The sequence below is a fragment of the Pithys albifrons genome, chromosome 10 (assembly GCF_047495875.1).
Source record: "Pithys albifrons albifrons isolate INPA30051 chromosome 10, PitAlb_v1, whole genome shotgun sequence".
In the NCBI taxonomy this organism is placed as follows: Eukaryota; Metazoa; Chordata; class Aves; order Passeriformes; family Thamnophilidae; genus Pithys; species Pithys albifrons.
In genome coordinates, this window is record NC_092467.1 from 27948585 (window position 1) to 27955619 (window position 7035).

A 7035-nucleotide genomic window follows, 5' to 3' on the forward strand; every position below is an offset into this window, starting at 1 on the left:
AACAATTATCCTTTTTTTAAATTTTAGAACACAGTGTTTACAATTTTTAAAAAATGTTAAGTGCCTTGTTCTAAATTTAATCAATACTGAATGTAATGAGGTTCAAAACAAAACATGAAAGGTTTTAGTGAGATGAAAAACAAGAATATTTGTTTCTGATGGAGGAACTAAAGTAATAGTAAGGATGTAAAGTGGAACAGTTTTAGCCAAATCTGGTAATAATTCTATTCTGTTATGGTAACTCACAGAAACCTCAGAGCATCATTAAAAAGGGCTTGATATTGATCTTCTATATGAAGTGACTAAGCCTGTCAGTGACACCATTTTCCCAAAACCATGTAACAAGTCAATGAAAAGAAAAGAATAGAACGAATTTAATCTCCTTCCAAGCCTGCACAGATGTATCATCACCTTCAGTTAATCCAGCTGGAGAAGGCAAGCTACCAGGGAAAAGCTGAATAATTTGGCAGCAGTTAAAGTCAGAAATAGCCAGCAACAGACAAATGAACTAATTACATTCCCTTCCATAAGACAAAAGCAGTGCTACTGTAAATTAAGATTATTTAGCTTGATTTTGCTTTGACTCCTCCTGTTGAGATGTTCGTCATGTCTGACAGTGAAAAGGAAGAGGGACAAGCAGGAAACTTGGGCTTTATTCCAAGCTTCATAGGGAGAGCAGACTTCCTGTTACTCCAAAGACTGATCCTCTTTGCCTTGTCCTTTCAGTTGGCCTCTTTCCTACTCCCATCTCTTCATCCCAGCCCCTGATCCTCACATTTATCATGCCAGTTCCAGTTTCTTACCCCAAACCTTTGGCCTTAACATCTTCCTTCACACAGGATAGAAAACTTTGGTCCCAACAATAAAGCTTGGTAGGACAAGCAGCAATTGCAAATAGGCTCCTGTGAAAAGCTTCTCTCCTGCTGCAGAACTTTACCAATAGATGATGTTACCCCCTACACACAAAATAAAAAGACAGTTGTGTGGGAGGGTTAAAGAGGAACAGTTATTGCTGCTATTGATATCTGAATCTCTTTGAATTATAAATTAGAACCAAAGTTCTCTATGATGGCCAAGTGAGAGAAAGAATTCTGAGACAAGGCACACCAAAATATGTAAGAAATATTTATATAACAAGTCAGATTTTGATATTTAAAAGGACTTAGTAGAACTAAATCTAAATTATTTGCCCAAGAGCTTGAACAAAATGAAGAAAATAAGTTTCAGTTCAAGTTTACAGTGGAAATGGTGAGAATATGTTTTATTGTATTATTTATTCACTGATATACAGAAGTCAATGCTTCAAAACTGTTTTCTTAAGTCTTTTTATTAAATCTTCTGTATCAGACAAGGTAAATTCAAACTGTAATGGAAAGTGACAATTCATTATGAGCCTGTGAATCTATAATTTTCTATTTTGTCTATTAATGTAGAAAAAATGCTGAAAAGATTAAGCAACTTACATGTTTTACAAGTGCTATCTGGTGGATGTCTTGCTTAAATGGTCTGAAATAATAGGCCCATCATTTCTAACTGTCTTGTAATTGAGTAACTCAGTTTCAGAATTATCTCTATAATTATCTCCCACATACAGAAACTACGTACTTGGTAGAATCCTTTAAAATTTGCATCCTCCTATTCAAGTAGAAATTGCATCACAACATATAATTTGTCTCTAAAATAACAAATAGTTATATTTTACAAGCAGGGTAAATAAAAGCAAAGTGTCACATTGTTATTTTTTGTAAGTAAGGAGCATATAATTTCTGTGCCTTTTACTCAGAAGAGTAAAAAGAATTTTCCTCTCTGAAAAGGGAAGAGAAGTGCAAACCACTCCATAAAGACAAACAGCAGTCAAGACTGTTTGGCCAGGTTCATTGTTGAAAACTGTATTATCTATCTGATTATTCTATTTCTAGATAGAAGAGTAAGTGTAAAAGGGTGAGAATTGCTTAAGTGAGTCATTATTCTGAAATATTTACCAATTACAGCCCATAAAGCACTGGAGATGCTGAGGCCCTTACACATATAAACACAAACTACCTCTCGGAGCTCCATCCTCACCTCAAAATTACCAGTGTCAACACTTCCTACTTCACTGTGTTTCACTGATTTTCCCTCTTCCTTGAAATTTTCACTGAAACCTCTTCTTACCTCCGGATGCTCAAAATCACTTTCTCCTTTTTCATTAATTCATTCTGTGAAGCCAAGAGAGTATGAAAGCAAAATCTATACAATGGAATCATTAAAGAGTAACTGTCAGTTCAAATGACTAGAAAAATTAGTAGGCTCTAGAGTGATATGAAAAACTCATGACAACAGTTCATACATGTGTTCACTTGCACGGAGAGGATCTCAAAATACAAATACTTTTGCATACGAGTGACAGACAACTCCATCACTACCACAAATTTACAGAGCTGAATTGAAGCACACACTGGGAAAACAACTGGCTTACAGCAGTGCCTTGGCTGAAGTGAGAGCAGAACCCAAGATGTACCATCTCCTCTTGTCAGATGTCAGTCCTTTGCTAATGCACAGGAGTGCCAAAGCAGACACTCCCTTTGTAATGCTCCTCTCATCAGTCCTTCTTCTTCAGTCCTCTGAGTGACAGCATCTCACTGTGCTCCAAGTGTGTAGCACTTAAAACTTCTGTTCCCCTTTCTGTTCTGAACCTCATGCTGTCACCTGCCTTTCTGAATTGCCTGCTACTCATGTCTGATAAAACAGGTTGTCTACACTAACCCTGATGTCAGCTGAAGCTTTTACTCCTAGTCAGAGCTAGTTATACCATCTTGGCATGACAATTTGGTTTAATTGCATAATTTGCCGCCAGATTACTTTTGAAAGTAATTTATGCAGCTCTTTGGATATTAATAATTAGATTATGCTCTTAAGGAAAAACTTGCCATGTAGGTCTGAGGATTGATGCTGAGCTCACAGCTGTAGTGGTAGTTCATAATTAATTTTGTGTTTATTAGAAGGTTGACTGGTAGAAATGTGTCCCGCAGCTGTTAATGTGAATGCTCCTTGTCTGCTTTTCTCAGTGGTCAGCACAGAGGCATAACTCACTTTGAGCTGTCTCTAAATGGAATGGCTACGTCAGAAAGTTCAGCTTCTCCCTCAAGCCCTCTTTGCTCTAAGCTGTATCAGTCAGAGGAACTTTTGTAACTTGCTGGAAAACCAAACCAGCCCAGTTCTGCTGGCCAGTGTATTGTGGAGTCAGGATAAGTAAATAGGAGGCTGTATGCTTTTCACATTAGTTGTAGTTTAGATGAAGATTACAATTATTTTGAATGATTACAGAAAATGCTGTTGTTCTAATCATTGCATGGACAACATGCATATATTTATGTTGATTAGTTAATTGGAAAGGCTTGAAACCACTCATAAGAAAAAAAAAGGCAGAGATGCAGTTCCATGGCACCAAGTATTTTGGAAAGGGGCTTTAAGCACAGCCAAACCAATCTCTTGGAAGCCAATATGAGTGCCAGTAAACCAGTTAAAGACCTGCAGAAGAGTCTGGGTTGCAAGCATGTGAGAAATCTGACACATTTTATCAGACTTACAGGTAGAGCTTCACTGCAGAAGAGACTCATATCCACAAGGATGATAATTCAGCACTCAGGGAATAGAAGTATCATGTTTTGAATGCAGTTCTGAAAGCTGCTCCTGAATTACCTACATAATTTGTCAGTTACTGACATTTATCCTGCAAAGGTCTTTGATCTGTGTTATTCTGAACGCTGGATGATCTCACTGTGAGGTTGAAACACCCTCCTCACTCAGCAGAGGGAACTGCTGCAGGCATCTGTATAGTACCTTACACTGATATTGGCAATAGTGAAGAGAGAGTGAGGGCAGCATATTTTATGAGGTTCAAACCACCAGCTCTTACTGCAAGAGGTTTGTATTTTGTAATTGGAATGAAAAAAGAACTTGATTTGGTTTTCTTCTGACCTAAAAGATGATACATGTCATCCAGTAGTCAGTGGAAAGCTTCCCACTCCGACTTCAAATCCTGTTTTTTAATGTTATCAAAGAGAATGTTTTTTTATTTCAATCCTCCAGCAATCACATGGTTAATTCAGCCACTGAGGCAGATAACCCAAAGTCAGTTTCTAATGTTTCATATAAATCTTTCCAAATAATTGGAACAGCAGAGCGCACTAATTATTGTCACCCAATAATCACAGCAAGTACAAACTGATTGCATGATATAAATGAGTATACTGATTGAGTAAAAAAAATATATATTTTGCCACTGCAGAACATTTTGAAACAAAATTTCATTAAGTTTGGAGAAAGACTCCACCCTTACTCCAACTCTGATGCAGATCTGCCTTCTTAAGTATGAGGGGAAGTTTGTGTAAGACTGAGCATAAAACTGTGATAGGTAATTTTATTTGTTCCAAATCACTGCAGTAATAATTCTGAGAGGAGAATAGTTATTTGAGTTCTGAATAACAGGAGAAAAATCTCTAAAAGTAAAATAACAATGTGAAATACAAAAATAACCAAGATTGTTCTATATTCTTAAACATCTCTTGACCACTTGATTTGAGAATACTCACTTGAAAAGATTAATTGAATGGCTCCTGAATTCAATTCTCTCTGCCATGGTTGTTGAATTCTGGTATGAACATAACCTTGGTGGAAACAAATGGAGGATAACTTGAGGGGAAAAAAACCCAGAGGTATAAAAAGAATCAGAGAGAAAAACAAAGGTGGGAATTCAGGTTTTGGAAGAAAATAGTTATTAGCAACTGAAAAAGGTACATGAAGATATTGCAAAAGACTAATAGTTATTAGACTGGAATCAGATGTTTCTCCATCCTGGGAAGTTGTAGGACTTACTTAGGTCTCTCTTTTGAACATAGTATTGGCAACCTCATGAAGTCTTGAATCAGTCTCCAAAACCATGACATTTATCACTGTACTTCTTGGTTTCAACCACACACACCATCTGGCCAACCAACTGATGGCTTTTGAGCTGAGATTCACCCTTCCTTCCCTCCTTAGAGACTCCCTTTAATCACAGCAAAACAGTCCTCATGTCATTGTGAATCAAATGACCAGGAAACTGGTCTCTATAAAAAGTCTCAAGTTACACAAGAGACAATTAAATCCTAACATGTACTGACAGCATTGACATAACTGTGGTAAAAAGGCTGCCTTCTGGTCTTTGACAGATCATTTTCCTGTACACATTTCAAATCAGTCAATCCTCAATTCTATCATAAAAGTAATTGATCTGATTATATCTGATTTCATCTGAACAATACAAGTGCTGAAGTTACAACTCTCACAAAATCTCATAGTTATAGCCTTTTTCTCTGTTGATGTTCAATACTCATAGATTCCTCCTGGTCTCCCCTTTTCTGGAGTCTTTGCACCAGCCACATCATTGTCATTCATCCTCTCACTTTGTCCAGTGCATCATTAAGTGTTGAGTCTGTTTTTGAGTTACCTAAAGTCAAATTCTCAAATTGCTCAAGCTTAACATTTTAATAATTTGAATCTTCCCTGGCTCTTCATGTATACATCTAAGTACTAGCAAGGCAAATCTGTAATTCAGTAGAAATACTCTGACTAAAGTTTTGAATTCATTTCAATTGATGTTAAGTCAGGCTTGATCTCACAAAGTAAAACCAACCGAGCAACTGAAGAACATTTGTACTTTTTAGCAAGTACAGTCTAATACAGAGGAACTGTATGAAGTAGTGGCAGAGCTCATTGTCAGGGCTCTAAGCAGGCACGAACAGGCCCTGACCAGCATCATTTGGATCCTCACCACATCCTCATCCTCTGCCCATCTGTCCAGGAGCCCCATTTAAGCTCTGCTAGGGCAGCCTGACCTTCCCTAAGCTATGCCAGAGGTTATACCTGTGCTCAGTCGGGTCTCCTGCTGACCTGGATGGCATATTGGTACTCCTGAATGAACTTTAGAGCTATGCTGTGGGTAAACTGCCTCCTGCCCTGCCTCCTGGGTGGACTCAGTGGCTTACCTGGCCTGGCTCTGCTGACGGTGCCTGTTGCAGCCTCTCTGTGTTCGGATCCTGCAGGACTGCATGTCCCTCGGCTCCCAGCACTCCTGGCTCCCGCTGTTGCCTGGCTGTGGAAGTCGTGACACTTCACCTTGCCTGGCGTTCATCTCAAGGCAAGGCCTGAATTCAAACTGTACAGTGTTAGCTGACTTAATATGGTCTTATTAATTCAAGTCAAGCTCTATTGACATTGCACAACTTCCCTTTCCCTCTAAACCTGAACTTTTCCAAGAGGAGGTCACTTGTGTGGTAAAGCTTGATCCAGGCTGACCTGGATCTAGAGAGGAGACTGAGGTCCTTGGATGGGGTAGTCTCCCATTCCTCTCCCAAAGGCTCTTTATTATCCTTCTTCCCATCAGCCAAATCACATGCAAAGGAGCACGACAGGCAGGCGTGTCACCTTGAGCTGAGATCTGCCTGGCCTTCCCTCAGGAGAGGCTCTTTCTTACTGGTAACAGAATGACAATTTGGGCCCCAATTTTTCAAGAGAAGTGGCCTGAAAGGCCCTCTGAAACCAGCAGGAGACTGATCTCAGAAACAACAAAGTTTATGTGGAGCTTTTCCCACAGGAGCCCTGAGTCCAACAGAGGTGCGACCCCTCTCCATGACCCCCTGCTTTGCCTGTCCTGAGACCCCACCGAGGCACCGGATGAGGGTGGAGCCCTGAAACCTCTGCCCGACCTACCGCTGAGGTGAAACTGAGCGGTGGGACCCGAGGGGCGCAGGGATGGGCTCTGAGGGGAGCAGCGATGGGCTCTGAGGGGAGCAGGGACGGGCCAGGAGGGGAGCAGTGACAGGCCCTGAGGGGAGCAGTGACAGGCCCTGAGGGGAGCAGGGACGGGCTCTGAGGGGAGCAGGGACGGGCTCTGAAGGGAGCAGCGAAGGGCCTTGAGGGGAGCAGAGACAGGCCCCCAATGGAGCAGGGGCGGGGCGGGCCAGCCTCACACACCCTTTCCCTCCCTCCCCGTAGGGCCGGGCGGTTCCCGCC